Here is an 18,982-nt window from a genome sequence, read left to right as displayed (position 1 = left end):
AACTGACAAAGTTGTGAGTTCAGATTAAAATTCAAAGGTATTTTCCCCTGTATTAAAAAAAAAAAAATGGAAGAATATACCTGGATCAGATTTTTAATTTAAAAAATCTTCCATAATCTCTTGCAAAAACACAACTCTCCATATTTAAGACTATAAGGGACTTACTGACTGAGAAGCTTAATAACAAATATAAGTGGAACTTTAACCCTGCTGGAAATTGCATCAGAATTGTTACTAGATTTTTGTTTTTGTTTTTGTGTTATGTGTTTTGCTTATAATTTATAGAGAATGAATGGTCTCCCCTAACTTTATTTTCTCTATAAGCATTATTATTTCTACTGCATGATTGTGCAGATTGTCATATATTGCAGTAATGCATTTGTGACATTGAAACAGAAACATCTCTGTTTAATATATATATATGATCTGAGCCACCCTTTCTTAATCTGGTTCTCTCCAAGAGTTCTCTTTTCAGTCAGTAGCACCTAAATAAATTCTGTACCTCTTTATAAATGACCACAAGTGTCTATTCAACAACTAATTTTTATCTTCTTTACTCACTCTGTCAACTCTTAGATGTGTATACCCCTATTATTTCACTGATTCACCGTATGCATCTTGTAAACATTTAATCTAGTTAAATATCATCTGTGTCCTGTTGTGCATGTGTGTGCCTGTCCATGTCTGTGTGTTTGTGTGTTGAGGGAGGGATTTGAGTGTGTTTATTTGACTAAAATCTATCTATTTTGAAAGACTATGAATTTCATTAGAGCAGGGCAGTGTTTTTTTTATTATTATTTTTTCTTTTTATTATTTCTCTCTGGAGTGCCTGATACAGTATAGGTGCTCAATCAGTATTTGTTGGAAATATGTTATTGAGTAGGTACCATGGGGTAGAGGCACTGGGGGTAGAAGATTGCATGATTTCATGACTTTGACTTACTGAATTTTGGGTCAAAAATAATAAGACCATATAAGTGAAATTAAACAAAAACTCATAGACACAGGTAATAGTTTAGTGGTTACCAGAGGGAAAGTGAGGAGGAAGGAAGGTGGATAAGGGTAAAGGAAATCAAATATATGGTGATGAAAGGAGATATGAGTTTGGATGGTGAATGCACAGCATAATATATATATAATGTATTATTGAATTGTACCCTTGAAACCTATATAATTTTATTAACCAATGTCACCTTAATTTTAAAAAAGGCAAAGTATCTCAAAGTCAATTAACCTATCAATCCTAACTTATTAATTTTCTCCATAGTATTTGCTCTGCACTTTTGTAGTCACTGGGAATTAGGTGGAAAATTAAATAATTATAAAATATTCAGATATTAGAGATAACACTAAAACATATATAATAAAAAATTATTACATTTTAGAAGTTTAATTTTTTTTTAATTTAGATTTCTATAGATGAAGACACCTTATTAGAATTAGAAGATCCAGATTTTAGAACCAGTATTTTCACAATCAAACCAGTAACTAATCACTCTAGAGTTTAGTTTCATCTATTGTAAAATGTGTTTATTATACATGTGACTGTTGGTCTGTATAGCTTTAATATCATTCAAGGTCAAACAGCTCCTGAGAAAAAACAAAGGAGGTAGATCCGATTTTGCTAGATTCCTTTCCTAAGAACTTTAAAACAAACCAGGAAATATCAGTAGGCAAAACAAGACAGTAACCATTTTATTAAATTAATGAGTACAAAATTAATTGTTGATGTACTTTAAAACAGAATGACACCAAAATGTCTTGGTCTATGCTAACAGTGAGATAGAATATCAAAATAAGTAATATTTAGAAAAGAGTAGTCCCAGGAGAAAAAGCAAAAAGTAAAATGTGATGGAAAAACTATGCAGTAGTTAATAAAAAATAAAATTGCATAGATAAAAATATGAGCTGATTTTGAAGGTATCTAGAGATAGTCATAGACATATGTACTTGGTATAGAGGAAATATTTAAAAATAAATATAGGAATTTAGTAAAACTGTAACATTTATCATATGATACTCTTATATCATCAACTTGCTTTGGATTTTGGACAGACCAAAACTTATTTTGTTTTGCCTAGTTTTCCTTAGTCTTCAGATAACCAGTTTCAATTTTGAATTAACAAATTTAGCTAAAAATATGTATATTACTAACATGTTCTTACTAATGTACTTGGTGAATTATCAAATAAACTAATGGATCTTTACCTTCAGTCTTGTTCCTCAGTCTATCCCACACGTGACAGCATTATTGGCATTTGGGAGATATGCAGAAAATGTTTATTGATAAATAAATGAATGCTTTAGAAAACCACAGAAATAGAGAGTAAAAGACTATTAACCCCAATACAAAATATTTGTTTTTTCCTTTGTTTTCAATGAAAACAAGGTTGGGTTTGGTTATTTCACAACCCTGAGAAGCATAGAAATCATCATGCTAGCAAGGACTCCAGTTTTTTCTACAAAACTATTTTAGGAATAGTACATATTTACTGACATAGGTGGATTTATAGCATGCTGGTATGATTCATAAAAAGAAAAATGGAGATTATAGTTCTGCATTACTCTTAAACATTTTTTGCTTTCACCACACCATGGATATGTTATTTCTTTTCCTCTACATTCCCTCCAACAACAACCAGGATCTGTTAGGATAAGTCTATTCTCTTTTGGTCATTCAACTCTGTTTAATAACAACATTCCTCATCATCATGTCAGGATATAATTATGTCACTGTGGTGGAGACGTTGCTATAGTAGAATAAACTTGAGACCTCCTCCTCCGTTTTAGAAACAATGGAATAGACAGTCTGTTTTGGGCCTAAAGAAACCCCAAGCACTCAAAAGCTCTTAACTTTATCAGTGAGAGAGTAAAACCTTGGGGAAAAGAAGTGTATGACAGCATAGAAATCATCAGGCAACCCAATTAGCTTGTTTCTTCCTAGGTTAGTAATCTAATTATCTTAATATACTTATAAAACTTGTCTATTTTCGCCACTCAAAAACAGATACAAGAAAGTTAACTGTTTTTATCTTGAACAGGAAGTAAAATACTAATATTTTAGTTTTACATCTAAATATTATTTATCCCTTTAAAATGGTTATGACAAAAATTATCTAAGAATATATTTAAAGAAAAATTTAGATAAACTATATTTAGATAACTTCAAAACATTACTGAGAGTTCTAACTGGAAAAGTAAAAAAAGAAATATAAAGAAATTATATAATATAAGAAAAATGAATATTGAGTCCATCTTGAATATTATAGAAATATGACCCAAATTAATATATTATTTCCCATGGGCCTCTAAAAATGATGCTTAACTACATCAGAAAAAATTAATTTGCAGTATTTGATTATTTTTTTGAAAAACAGAGAATTTATATAAATTATGAATTTGCCTCATTAAAGCATATGGCCAAGAATAAATGGATGATTGAATGAATGAATTAGTAAATAAATGAAAGAATGAGTAAACAAAATTTTAAACTAATTCTAGAATCATTTTCTAAAAGCAAGGCCAGCTTACAACCTGTATCAGGATCATCTATAATTCTGCCAATATTGTAGAATTCTGGGCTTCACTTCAGAGTTAACTAAACAAAATTCTTGGAAGAGCAAACAGACACAATAACTGTGCTCCTTGAATTTGTGGTTCCTCACCTCATTCCAGAAACAAATATCTGCAAAAAGTGTAGATCATTAACAAAGACCGAAGAGATCTGAAGTCCCTAAAATTGAAGTTCCAATCTTAGTTACTTTTGTGATGAGGAACGGTATAAGCATAATATAAAATATAACAGTGATAACAATGATAATGTGCATGATGATAATCATAGCCAATATTTAAAGTACTATCAAGTCAACATTCTAAGATTTCTACTTGTATTAATTCATTTAAAGCTTACAACTTTGTAAAGTTGTTACTATTGTTAACCTCATTTAAAGATGAGAAAGTAATGCAAAGTCAAGCTACTTTTCCAAATTTGGTATGATCAGATAAGAAAATAAAATAAAGCCATAATTCTTCACTGGCTATCTCTAACCTAACCACAGAATTAGTTTAATTCTTAGTGTTAATAAACTGCTCAGTAAAATACAGTAATGGAGCCAATAATTATCTGGCCTCCAATTTTAAGAGCAAGTTGTTTGTAATCCAATGTAATACCTTTCTGACTTATCACTCCGGGAGAGATGAACCACACCAGATGATTAAGCTCCTCCTATTGATGAGAAGTTAGAGATTTGGGGGCAGGAAAACACAAGACTGCTGATCCCTAGATATGGAAGAAAGTCATGGCTCATCAAATTTACCTTCTTTTATGGGTGAATAACTGAACATGAGGATATTGTAAATTATGCTGTGGTCCAAGAGGAGTAGCTTACATGGCATCTACCTGTTTCAGACTAAGGGAGATCATGTGGTCCTTTAAGAAAGACACACCTTTGAGAAAGAGTTAGAGTGAACTAGGGGCAGAGTTGCCACTACTTAATTCTCTGCCTTTTAAATCCATACAAACAAATCTCTTCTCTCATTTTCCTTCTTTCCTCCTTTTATTCCTTCCCTTCCTCCCTCTTACCTGGTGGTAAATATACTTATATAAACCAATTTACTTGTGTGAATTAGTGAAGACTGGCATAAACTATTTTGCTAACCCGTGAACAATTGGCTAAATTATCTAGAAATATAATTCCATGTAATAGATTTTAATTAAATATAGTTTTAATTAATTTTTGGGCCTCACATTGGTAGACTCAGCATATTTATCACGGGGTTTCTGAGGCTAGAAAACAGAGAAGAATACTAAAGAACTCCCTCTCTCCTCTAAATAACCGTTTGCTACATTCCTTTCTCTACTACTTGGCACAAAGCCATTTTCTGGAAAAATGTTAATATATTTGCAGTTCTAGACTCTTAGAGAAAATTGTCACTTAGAGATCCCTCTTACTAAATCCTTGAACATTTTCATTGATTTCTTCTGGAGAACCCCAGGCATGTGTTTCTTTTTATGCACTTTGGTAAGCCTTTTATTAAGACCTACAAGAAATTGGCCATTGAAATTGTGTTGAGTTATTTAAAAAAGGTATAAAAGAATAAAACAATATGCTGAAGGGTCAAAAAGAGAAAATTGTAAAAGAATAAAAGGAGATTTTCTGATCAAGACAGCAAAGTAGGTAAAGGCTGTGCTTGCCTCCCTTCACGACCACATCAAAATTACAACTAAACTACGAAACAACTATCGTTGAGAATTGCCTGAAGTTCAGCTGAACAGAAGTCCTACAATTGGGAACACACAGAAGAGGCCACCTCTAGACTTGTAGGAGGGGTGAAGACACAGTCTCCATACCCATGTGTGGCACTTAAAAATTGGGAGGGACAGCTCAGCTGTGAGGTCCATCCAGAGGACTGATGGGTCCCTGCCCCACACCAGGATCCCTAGCCCTTGGTTCCAGTGCCAGGAAGAGAAGTCCCCACAACTTCTGGCTGTGAAAACCAACAGAGATTGTGGATAAGTGAGACTGAGGGCCACTGATTCTTAAAGGGTCTGCCAACAAACTTACTGGCTGATGAACTCTCACTCTGAGCTCCAGTGCTGGGGCAGCAGCATGAAAGGCACTAGGAATATACAAGGAGAAATTAAATTGTCTGGCTTCAGGGTGAAGGCTAAAGGAGAAGCTTTCTCCCAGAGGAAAGTAGTGGCATAACCCATAGTTTCTTTGTTGAGCTATACCCACTCCCGGTGTGCAGACCAAGTTGCTGCCATATCTAAGCCTCCATTAATCTAGCTAACACTGTTCACTCCACCCTAATGATTGCATGAGACCTTGCCCCCCCCCCCAACTTCAGGCCCATTCAAGTCACTTTTAGTGGCTTTTCCATACAAATGGCCTGTCTTGGCTCAGGCTGCAGACTGTCCTAAAATATCTAAAAGGTTCACAAAACCCAAATAAGCAGCATCTGGCCTCAGCATGCCCCGAACTTCTTGCTGAGCAGCCCCAAGCTCAGCACTAGCAACAGTTGCCTCAGTTCATGGCTTGTCCTTTCAAGGCACCTCCAAGCTCAGTGCAAGTGGCAGCCATCTGAAAATTGCTTGGTGGTTCATGCTGGGTGATCCTAGGCAAGGCACAGACTGCAGATTAACTTGGCTTGCAATGAGGCCTCACCCAGAAGGCCCTGGGACCAGCATGCCCAGTAGCTGGCTTTGGATCAAGCCAGAACACCACCTGGGGACACACTGGAGAATTACACACATAAAGGACAGACTTGGACCAACATCAGAGCCCTGGTAAAGAGAATTCTGCTTCATAGGATCAGCCCTGACACAATAGTTCTTCTACTACAGTCATGACCAGTCCATCCAATCAATCAGCTGAGGGTCAATCCATCTTATTGGCATGCAAAGAGTAACCAAGGCTCAACTACAGCAGTAAGGTATATGCAACCCATACAAGGGACACACCTGGAGTACCTGGCTCGGGTGACCAAGGATACTGTTCCATTGAGCCCCACAGGACACTTACTACATAAGGCTACTCTACAAAGACCCAGAAATATAGCAGCCTACCTAATAAATAGAAACAAATGCATGGAGGCATACAAAATGGAGAGTCAAAAAACATTTTCCAATTGAAAAAAAAAAGAAAGAAAGAAAAGAGACAAATAATCGAACATATACAGATTTAAAAACATTGGTTATAAGGATGCTCAATGATCTCAATGAGAATTTCAACAAAAAAATAGAAAACATAAAAATGAAGATAGAAAATATAAAAAAAGACCAGCCAGAAATGAAGAATACAATAAACAAAATGAAGAATATAGTAGAGAGAATCTTTAGTAGATTAAATGAAACAGAGGATCGAATGATCAACTTAAAAGATAAGGTAGCAGGAAACACCCAATCAGCACAGCAATAAGAAAAAAGAATCTAAAACAATGTGGATAGTTTAACAGGCCTCTGAGACAACATCAAGAATACCAACATTCACATCACAGAGGTATCAGAAGGAGAAGAGAGAGAGAAGGAATTGAAAACCTATCTGAAAAAAACAATGACAAAAAACTTCCCTAACTTAGAGAATGAAATAGACATACAAGCCCAGGAAGCACAGAGAGTCCCAAATAAGATGAACCTAATGAGGCCCATACCAAGAAACATCACAATTAAAATACCAAAGGTTAAAGACAAAGAGAGACTCTTAAAAACGGCAAGAGAAAAGCAGTTCATTACCTACAAAAGAACTCTCCTATGACTGTCAGCTCTTTTCTCACAGTAAACTCTGCAGGTCAGAAGAGATTCGTAGGAAATACTCAAAGTGATAAAAAGCAAGGACCTACAACCAAGATTACTCTACCCAGCAAAGCTATCATTTAAAATCAAAGGGCAGATAAAGAGCTTTTCAGACAAGAAAAAGCTAAAGGAACTATCACTACCAGACCAGTATTATAAGAAATGTTAGAGGGACTTCTTTATGAAGAAGAAAAAAAAAAAGAAAAAGAAAGATAAAAAATATTAATAATAAAATGGCAATAACTACATATTTATAAACAATTACTTAAAAAGTAAATGGATTAAATACTCCAAATAAAGACGCAGGAAGGCTGAATAGATAAGAAAATAAGACTACTACATATTCTGCCCACAAGAGGCTCACTTTAGATCAAAAGACTCACAGATTGAAAATAAAAGGATGGAAAAAGATATTTCATAAAAATGAAAATAAACAAAAAGCTGGGGTAACAATTCTTATACTAGACAAAATAGACTTTCAAACAAAGGTTATAGCAAGAAAAAAGAAGGACCCAGTAATCCACTTCCCGATATTTATCTGAAGAAACCCAAAATACTACTTTAAAGAGACCTGTAAATTTATATATTCATTGCGGCATTATTTACAATAGTCAAGATATGGAGACAACCTGAGTGTCTATCAATGGACAAATCGATAAAGAGGTGGTATGTATATACAATGGAATATTAATTACTCAGCCATAAATAATAAAATCTTGTCATCTTCAACAACATGGATGGGCATAGAGGGTATTTGCTGAGTAGAGTAAGTCAGACAAAGGAAGACAAATATCTTATGATTTACTTACAGGTGGAATCTAAAAACAAAATGAGCAAACAAACAAAACTCATAGATACAAACTCATAGATACAAAGAACATTTTGATGGTTCTCAGATAGGAGCAGGATTGAGGAGAAGCGTGAAAAGGCAAAGGGAATATTAAGTTTAAATTGGTAGTTACAAAATAGTCATGGTACATAAAGTATAGCATAGGAAATAGAGCCAATAATAGTATAATAACTATGCATGGGGTCAGATATTAACTTTGTAAGTTATATAAATGGTCAATCACTATGTTGTACACTCAAAACTAATATAATATTGTATGACAACTGTAATTTAATATATATATATATATCAAAAAGGAAAAAAGAATTTAAAAGATGAAAATAAGAAGAAAGTGTTTTACCAAAATCATTTAGAACAAGACAGTTGGCAAATCTGTCATTGACCTAGTTTTTCCACTTGTATTTTTTTCTCAGTTGAATCTGTCATTATAGTATCCCCCAAATAACAATCTTACTGCCTTCATTAGCTTGTTTTTGGTTATCATCTTTAAAATCTCAATGTCTTTTTCTATCTATTTCTTTATTCACATTTTTATTTATTATTGTTATTAACTTATTTTTACATGTTGAATTGACAAATATGGTAGCCTATATTTAATTGTAATTTTTTAGTAATATTTAAGTACCTTATAAACAAAATGCTAAATATATTTTAAACAAACTTGGTTGAGATTATTTCCTTCCAAGGATATATTAAGTTATAGTCTTTGTAACTTTCATGATGGAGTACTAAATTGCTTCCAATTCATATGAATAATTTATTCACAGGGATTCTGTAATCGACACACAAAGTTTAATTCAATGAAAATGGTATACTTGCATTCTTCTTACTGTCTTAAGATCAAGTCACTTTAGCAAATTCCCAGTATACAATACAGTATTATTAACTATAATCATCAGCTAAGTAGATTCCAGATGCTCTCACCACACATACACACACAAAAAGTAACTATGTGAAAAGACAAATATGTTATCTAGCTTGACTGTAATAATCATTTCAATATATATATGGACATCAAAACAGTATGTTGTGTGCCTTAAATACATACAATTTCATTTTTAAAAATTGGATTGCATTTACATATATAATCAAGAAAAATAAAATATTAAGCATTACAGAGGAAAATAAATGTTGAATTCAATAAAAAATTTTTAAAGACCAAGTATTTCTAACTTACTGTTTTGTTAATTTTTGCAACATGTTTTAAATATATTCTAGAATCTGTTATACTATTCTATACAATATTCATATTTTAAATATTTTTATTTTTGAAAATTAAAGTTTCTAATTATTTATGCACACACATGTCATAATTTGATTACCTTTAATTTAGCAAGTTCTTTTGTGTTTAATTAAGATCTTTCAAAATGACTTTGATATAATGGTCGATGAAATAAAATAAAGATATAAAAATTGAATGAGGAAATATTGTAAAGGGGATGGTTATGTGGAAATATGATGATCTGTAAATCTTATTAGGCCAATTGCTCAGTATATATTATGTAATAGTATTGAATATGTAATCATCAACATAGGGATAAAATGATGAAAAAAGAATGTCGTTGTGTCTATAACAAGCAATTTGATTCATTTAATCACCAGTAACTGTTATTGGTCTAAAATCTGTGTGCCCTATGCTTCGAAAGTTCAAAACTCACAATCTCGGAGTTTGGAGTAAGAAAAGCTTTATTGATTGAGAAGGCACCAAGTAAGAAAATGGGAGACCTAGTGGTGCCTCAAATCCATCTTTTAAAAGTACAGAGTTCAGGCTTCTTTTTTGTCAAGGGAAGGGGAAATGGGAGAGGCAAGCAATGATTGACGACTGTGGATATCTGGGTGCCAGAAGGGGTCCAAAGAAGGCTGTGAAACTTCTTTTGATTTTAGTCTGTTAACTCAAGTTGATGTGAGTCCCATCATGAGGTTCCTGAAAATCACTGAAAAATATGTACTTCCCTTATCTCCCCAGAAGAGGCACCTTCTGATAAGGGACTGTTTTTGTAAAACTCAAACCACAAACAGAATTCCCCTAATTATTAGCATGTCTTTATGCAAGAAGCTATTAACCTGAATGCAATGAGAACAAAACAAGCTTAAATAAGATGGAGCCAGAAATGCCAAGCATTTCACTCTGTTACATAGCTAACCATTTCAAATTCTTGCTTGTATCAATTATTTAAAACTGCACAATAAACCACCACAAACTTAACATAATAACAAAGTATTTATCTCATGATTCTGAGTGTTGGCAGTTTGACCAGGGCTTTACTAAACAGTCTTCCAGTACCAGCTGAGCTCATTTGTGTATCTGCAGTCAGTTACCAGATTTTCTAAGCAACGATGCTTTGTCGACTAAAATTTTTGATCTGGACCACAGATCACAGAAAAATATTTGTGTATTTTTAAATTATCCCAAAGGTGACATACAACTAATACCATGTTAAATACATATGAAAAAACTAATGTATTACGTACACTGGATGCCTTAGAGCATTAACGTATAGTCATTTTAGGGGAAAAGATTAAAAAGGATATAGGAGATAGGTTCTGAACTGAGACAGATCATTTCTCTTCAATATCATCTCTCATCCGTTAGCAGGATACTTAGTCTTATTACTGGAAGAACCTCAAATAGAGAAGAAAGGGGCAGAGTCCAGTGAATATGTACTGTTTCAAGCCTATCCTTGTGCCACATTGGCTACTGTCCCATTTGTCAAAGCAAATCACGTAGCAAAGTCCTGAGTAGTATGGGAAAACAGTATCAAAGAGCATAAATACAGGTAAGGGCCTCAGCTTGGTCATAAAAAAACAAAAACAAACAAACAAACAAAAAACCCATGTTGTGCATGAAAACTCCTAATATAAAAATAATTAAGTAAAAATAGACCATTGTTTGATTTATTTAGATGACTTTTCAAGTTCTTTAACTTCCAAACAAGTTTCCTGGAGAAATTCAACTACTTAAAAAATCCACTAATTTTCCCATGAGGGGAGGGTTAGAGGGTGGTGAGAAGGAAGAGGTTCATTGAAAATAGAAGATCTAAAAACAAATTATTGATATTTATGTGCCTTATATCCATTATATGCACCATGTATTAAATAAAATATTTATTTTCAACTGAATGTAACTCATTAATTAAAATTCTCCTTCTTAAAATAAGTTCAAGATTTTGATAACTGTTGGGAAGATATCACGTGACACAATTTTTTTTGATGGTGGGGTAAATTCTGGATGATGGAAGCTGTATGGTTTAGCAGTGGCCTACAGAACACGTGAAGGAAGCAGTTTCTCATGAGCACACAGCCAAGAAGGCCAACTCAAAGTGAAGCCCTGTGTCTTCATAATAGAGCCTGCAAAGATTAGTGGATAGAGGCCTGAAAGGTGACAGATGGGCAGAAATTGAGATATTTGATACACTGGTATGTTAGCCATGTTTATGCTAAAGACACATTAAAGACAGAATCACGGAAGAAATGGAGCATATACTTGGATAGACTGTGACTCCCAGAAAATGAAATGCATGTCAGAATAAGCCCAAACTTTCAGTGTCCCAAAGAAAAGCTTGCCAAGGATTTTATTCGGCTCTATACTATAGGAATACCCTATGTACGATCAAGCAATAGTGTACCATTATAAGATGGAAGGAAGGAGAAAAAGAAAGAGAGAAAGGATGAAGGGTGAAAGGGAGAGAGAGAAAAACAGAGGAAAAAGCAGAAAGAGAAAAATAAGAACAAAAAATGGTAAGAATGACAAAGAAACTAATTTTAATTAATTTACTTTGTAATGTTTGTAAAAAATTCACCCCCAGAGTAATTCATGTGAAAACGTATCATATTTGTTACTGAAATCCATTCTCATATTAACTCAGAAAAAAAAAAACCTAAGTTTTGTCTTAAACAATTACTCATAATAAACTCTGAATAAGAAAATTCATAGAAATTTCAGCTGAATTAGTTAAGGACCAAAGTGAGATGATACAAGGATCACTGGAAGAAATGTTTTACACTGAATAAACCACTTTACAATCTACACTTCTGCTTCCTGAGGGCAAGAAACACTCATCATCTTTTCTAACAGTCTTCTCTTCACTGATTTGCATATGAATGCATATTTTTCTCTATCCTTTTCCATGAAGAAAATTAATTTAAAAACTACCACATTGTGTATGTAAACACAAAAATTTTAGCTTATAACTTATGAAATTTGGTGAGTTAGATTCTGATATTATTTTGCTTTTATCCTCTCTCTTTCTTAAAGATGATATCCAAAAGAAACTCACAAGTATATTTATTTATTTATTCTCATCAATAAACGTTTTCTACTCTGTTTTCTTTTTAATACTAAGAAGTATGCTGCCTCCAAAAGCAGCATTTATGTTCGGTTAAAACACTTAAGGTTATTTCCAAATAGTTTTTAATGCAGGAAACATTTTTAAAAGCACCCATCTGATTCTATAGTAACTTAAAAGGCTGATATGACATGCATTGTTCAAAGCCTTAAAACTTTTATTGCTCGTCTGTTCATGCCAACATTTAGAGCTTCTTCCCTATAAAATATAGAAGGCAATAACAAAATTTTAAACCTCTGAATGAAATTCAAGGTGACACTGACTTGGAAATTTATACTCAATTATCAGTGACACCAATTTTTTAACTTAACAAAATTTTAAGAAAAATAATTTATGTGCCACTAAAATTCAGGCTATCATAATTCTCTACCCTATATCATCCTATTTCTGTTACTGTCTGTTATTTATTCCTAGGTCTTTGATTGTTAAGCTTCGATTCATTTCTAATATTTATCACTTTCATCTCGTTTTCACTATAATCCACATTTTGTGGCTTCCAAACCATTTTATTCTATATTTCTTTCATTCTTTAAAACTGGGCTACTAATTATAATTAGATCACCACCTTACTACTTAACTAACAAACTTCTCAAACCATGGGAGATCAGGTTTATTTTACTACTATGGGTTCAACTATTAATTAAATAAAAGGAAGTAGACTATCCATTTTTGCAGAGGTGAGTCCTAGCTTAAGGTGGTTGGCGGGTTTGACATCCAAATGCTAGAGTACAATCAAGGAAGGGAATTCAGAAACTTCTAGGCTATGAAAAATCCAAAGATTTCTTTGGTACATAAGTTGTACTGTTTTTGTTTTTATTGTTAATATCTGCTTTCATTTTTGTGTTCTGAAGTCATTCACTCAAAATCATTATCCCCTTTGATCACTATTTACTGATTAGTTAAAATTTGTGGTACAAACTCTCCTCTGCTAGCTAGAAAACAAAAGACATATGAAATATGCTATTTTCTAGGAGTCTGGGATTGTCTTTTGCAATCACAACATCTTGCTTCACAGGTAAATATAGGAATAAAGATTTATAATATCAAAGAATAGAAGATGTGTTAGGAATGCAATAGCTGATACATTTCGTTCTCTGTTCTTTACCATTTGGCAAGCTGTTTCTTCAATAGGGCATTAGACATAAGAAAAGGCCCAGGGCCATTTTCCTGACAAGAAAGACTCAGGACATTTAAAATTCTACTGAGTTCTTACGTATAAGGTTATGCTAAGCATTAGAGAGAAACCTCTTGTGCTACTATAAATTTGCTTTATTTACTTTTTATTGTCCCTGCACTTATGTTCAATCTGCCTGAAATAATTTTCTTGCTAAAAACTGAAACCATCTGCATCCAGTAACGTGTAACCATGACTGAAAATTTGACAGATGTAAACATCTTAACTCTTCAGTCTAGAAAAAAATTTCCAGAAAGATAAAGTTATATTTTACTCTTTATAGTTTGATTCAGGACATTCCTGAAACCCAGTTCATTTGTACAATATGTTAATAATTTTAGCAAACTTTTTAAGATAGTAGGTTGCCCATTGGAGAAAAATCTCACTCATCAGACAACTATTCACTTATCAATTTGCTTCAAGACTCTATCACTTTGCTGTGTCCTCCAATCTTAAACTATTAAATTAGAAACTTTGCTTAATCACAATTAGATTCTTGCATTTTAAGATGTGTCTTAAACTAGTTGAGCCTATACCTGAGCCCATATATATAATATTTTATATATATGTATAAAATTTCCATCCTTATCTTGCCCTTCTAAACAATTCTCATTCTAAATCTCTCCTTTACTTTAGTAGGTAATAAACCTGACTTTGACCAAGTTATTCTGGTGAGATATTTTTGATGATTCAGCATTTATCAGCTCACATATCTCTATAATTTTTTTCTTCATTTCAATTAGATCTATGCCAAATGACTACTTTTTTATCTAAAATTGCTGTCCTGTTCACTCATAATTCTAGTAGTCTATATTTTTTATAAAGCACCTATCACCACCATAGGGTGCATAACAATTATAGATATATAGTTGTTGACCATATTTATTGTCTAAAATAAATGAGTTCCATGAGATCAGGGAATTTTACTTTTGGTCATTGCTCTATGTCCAGCAACTAAATTAGTAACTGACATGTATTCTATAGCTAATATATATATTTGTTGAATAACTTTCATCTAATTAATAAATTTTCATGTGTATTAGTTCAATTGCCACTTTATCTACTGAATTTTTCCTCTATATGGGAATATTTATAATACCCTACAAATTTTGTTTTGAAAAATTCAGACACCTGTGACCATTGTGCTTCAAATTATTATCTTTGAAAAAGACATTTCAGAAACTGTCAAATTTTTCATATGCTATAAATTTTATTATAAGTTGTATTTTTTAGTTAGTTAACTCTATGGGAAAACATCCAGTAGTTCTTCAAATTATCTAACAACTGGAATGTGTAAAGTATGATACTAGACATTGTCACTAAAACTAAATATAAAAAAATAAACTTGACTTTAAAATTTCCCATAAAAACAATTTTTAGAGCAGGGCTACGAATCTGATTTTTATTTAGAGAAATGAAGATAAGAATTCTAGAACACTAAAATCAAAATATTTTTTTTATAGTAGCAAGATATTTGACCTAAATTATCAATATTATTGACTTTATTCAGAGTTTTGCTTTTCTTCTCTAGACAGTTTGGAAATGCATCTCATGTTATATAAAGAGATTTTATATGAAATTTATTTATCGACTAAATCAGTGGACACTATACTGCAGAATACATAAACGGCAAGAAATGTAGATATTTTTCGTATCATGTATATAATTAGTATATACAAATTTACTTAAATAAATAATCAAAATTAAATATATATTTTGTTATTTTTCTCATGAACTCCTGTCTACAATCATAAAACTCACCTAATAATCAATCAACCATGCTCTTATTAAAAATGTTTAAAGGCTGTGTACACCTACGAAATGTATCATTTTTTTAATATAAAGAAAAATTAATGTACGAATGTGTACACATTGCAAAGACATACATTTTACAGGTATAATTCAATGCATTATTTTTTCCATATTCACATCCTCTCAAATCCACAGTTTTAAAGAAGGTTTAAAAAAATAGGCTATGAATTCCATCAGATAAAGAATGTATGTCTAGATTTTTTTTTAACTTAAAACAAGTAGGTACAACTTAAAACTTACCTAAGAACAGAGGTACAAAGTATATTCATGACAGGATGGTAAAAGTCCACTAAATTATCTTTACCTTCCCATAGGTCTTTTGAATTATCTTACCCCTGATCATAATGCTTGTAATAAATAGTCTCATAACAACAAAGAACCTCAAACTGATCAGATTCTTCAGTTAAAAAAGAAAGAGAAAATATGGAGAATGTGAGATTTTGATAAAGCTGAGCTAAAAATTTAGAGTTAATGATTGTGTATAAATTATTAATCATCAGTAGAGTCAAGTCTGTAGAGAGAAGATAGAACAGATTTAAGAGGTTATTTAATTAAAAAGAGAGACATAAGGACAAAGAAAGGAAGAAAAGATTCCCTGCCAACTTTTCATATCCACCCTCAATATTCCCATGACACCCCGATGGTCTTGATGCTGCTGAGTTTGCAGCATCCCTAATAGAACTCAGTCCATTAAGGTAGCTTGAATAAGTTTTGTTCTTTGAAGCTGGAAGTTATGAGAATAAGATACTTACCAAAGGTCTTCTGAAGTTTAATTTTCACATACTTTGGAGACCTAGAAATCACTTTTGTAGCAACTACAGTGAAACATTTGAGTGTTTGTTGAGAAAATATCAGTTCATCAGTGGATAAAAAAAATATATATAAAATAGTTTAGGAAAGCTGATGGAAAAATAAATAAATATGCCAAATATTGCTGTTACTGCCTTCACATTTTTATTGTATTTTCATTTTATTGCACAATTTATGCTAACTGAAGTCAATCTCAGACATTAATTTAAAGTAAGAACTATAATTTTTAATGGTTTTAAGAGTGTTAGCTGGGTTGTAACATGGCAAATTTTACTCCAGGATTTATTCTTACCTCCCTTCTTAGAGTTGACTCAGGAACATCTAGTTAGAAAACATTTTTTTTTTTTTTTGAAGCTAAGGATGGATCTCAGTCTAAGTTCTAATCAGCAAGAAGAGATCTGAATGAATGCAAATTCTAGATGAAAAACTTGTACAGGAGAATTTTTTTTTCCTTTATTCAGAATAAGAAAGTGATACCAGTGAGCCAGCTTCAAGCATGTGGATGAGGACAATAAGTAGAGGACCATGGGTGTGACATTACAGAAGGAACCTGAACACCTGAATGACCTATTTTCAACCTCTCACCTCTGAACCACTACAGAAAGAAAAATAAGCTTCATCTTCCTTGTGCCAGTATATTTTGGGCTATTTCTGTTAAAAATCAGGCAATTTAGTTATTTTCTCCTTTGCTTCAATTATTTTCTCACTAAATTGTTTTTATACCACCAATATCTTTCTCTGTTTGGACAGTCCTAATCTCCTGCCTAGAGAAATACAATATGAAAATCACATGCCATCTAGAGTTTAAGGATACACTTGGTTGAATTAGATAAGTATACAATAAATAAATAAGAATTTATAATGTTATGTAAAAGAAAACAAATTAGTAATAATATAATTTATTCAAACTTTACAATAATAGCAATAATTGAAAATATTGATTCAGTACTTATCTAATTCTCATAACAAACCTGAGGGAATTTGCTAATACTAATTATGTTCTCTGGATGAAAGAACTGAAAAAAAAGAGGTAAGTGGTAGAACCAGGATACAAATCTAGTTGCCTGATTTCAGATGCCATGTTCTTTAACAATACCTTCTGTTTCTTTTTACTTAGCCAGGCTGATTCTCACCATGCCAGTCTCTCTACCTTGTGAATCAGGCTCAAGAAATCTAGTAACATGGTCAAGATCATACAACATATCGATCATATTGTCAGTATTCTCAAATCATTGCTGCTTTTTTTATATCCCAGTCTTCCATGGGATCTGAATTGAGAAATTAAAAACAGTGTAACTAGATTCCTAGAAGAAGAAAAATATCTCAAACAAGTGATCATGCAAGGTTTGACGACAAAGAAAAATGTTTATACAAATGCCTAGAATGGTCATCTAAGACTTACTTACTTTTTATCTTTTTCAAACATTAAATCTCCATGTATGATTAATTTTAGTACTCACTTTATATGAAGATTCACAAAAGTTGCTATACGGACAGTTGAGTCAGACTTTGTCCTGAATTTGTTCATTCTCTTATTCCTTCTGCTTCATACTTTCATATTTTCATCTTTAAAGTGGGGATAATAATATTATGTTGACATTGATACTCTCTTCAGATTATAAAATATTCCAAATATAAAATATAATATATGTGTATATTAATACACACAAAAGAAGAATCTCATATATATGTATAATATTATTATATATCATATATTAGTGTATTATATATATAACTCATCAGTCTATTTCTGCATTTAACATAGAATTTCACATTTTATTAGTAAAGACTCTACCCCTTCCTCTCAAATATGGCTTAGAAAAATTATATATGTATATACAAATACAAATACACTTGGCCCTGCGTGAATGAGGCCAAGCATAGCATTATTATGGAGGTTTAGGGATTTTATAAAATTAAAATAACAAAATCAAAATTTATAAAACCGAAACTAGTAGAAAATTTTGTTGACCAGTATATATTAATATTCCATGGATATCTAGGAAGGGAACCCAAGTATATTAAGAGGGCTTGTTTTCGTTCTATAACTTATCATCTTACTACTTCAGATTAATTATAAACAGGAGCTTAAATCAGGGAAAGACCTTTTAATTATTACTTAAATAAAATAGCAATTTATTTAATTTTTTTCCAAACATGTTGACTTCAAATCATAATTAAAATTTAGTAAGATTTTCTTTAATCTTTATAAGCTTAACTTATACTATAATTAGAAAGTTATAGGACAATACAATGTTGTACAAAAGAGAAATACTAATAATCTTACTTGAAAGGGCATTTACACATTTTGTGTTTATAATTGCCTTGCATTATTATTATTATTTCCAAGAAAACAAAATTTTAAATGAATAGATTAAAATATATAACATTTTCTCCAGAGTGATCTAGAAAATCCAAGTAATATGTCTTAACTTAGAATAAAATATTTAATTAATGGCTATAATAAGTGATAGCATAGCAAAATAAAAATCTCATTATTAAAATATGGTCTTATGAGATGTGTCTGCTGAGTCTTATCTTTCAGGAGAGACAATGCAGCCAGCTATTGTCACACAATTTAATCATCAATTCTGCATTTGACTGATGTACACTCTGGTGGACTGCTGTAAATGATTAATATATATTTAACTCATGATATGGTAAAATTTTGATAATAAAATTTTGCCTCATAATAG

At 32.0% G+C, this 18,982-nt stretch overlaps 2 long non-coding RNA genes across 4 annotated transcripts in view; one reads left to right on the top strand and one right to left on the bottom strand.

Annotated features, from left to right (window-relative positions):
* The window catches only part of LOC107196771, a 153,345-nt gene that overhangs the window by 27,939 nt on the left and 106,424 nt on the right, over positions 1-18,982 (bottom strand). The window contains exon 2 of one of the 2 annotated variants that reach the window (XR_003044404.1): positions 17,747-17,852. The exons of the other annotated variant lie outside the window; for it this stretch is intronic. This is a non-coding gene — a long non-coding RNA (uncharacterized LOC107196771). The remainder of the gene's footprint in view (positions 1-17,746; positions 17,853-18,982) is intronic. 2 annotated transcript variants of the gene reach the window in all.
* LOC107196770 overlaps positions 1-18,982 on the top strand; it is a 64,166-nt gene that overhangs the window by 34,397 nt on the left and 10,787 nt on the right. The window lies entirely within an intron of this gene.

This window comes from Pteropus alecto, unplaced genomic scaffold (genome assembly GCF_000325575.1).
Source record: "Pteropus alecto unplaced genomic scaffold, ASM32557v1 scaffold7, whole genome shotgun sequence".
Lineage (NCBI taxonomy): Eukaryota > Metazoa > Chordata > Mammalia > Chiroptera > Pteropodidae > Pteropus > Pteropus alecto.
Note: the sequence above shows the minus strand (reverse complement) of the source record. Positions and strands in the feature narration are given on the sequence as shown.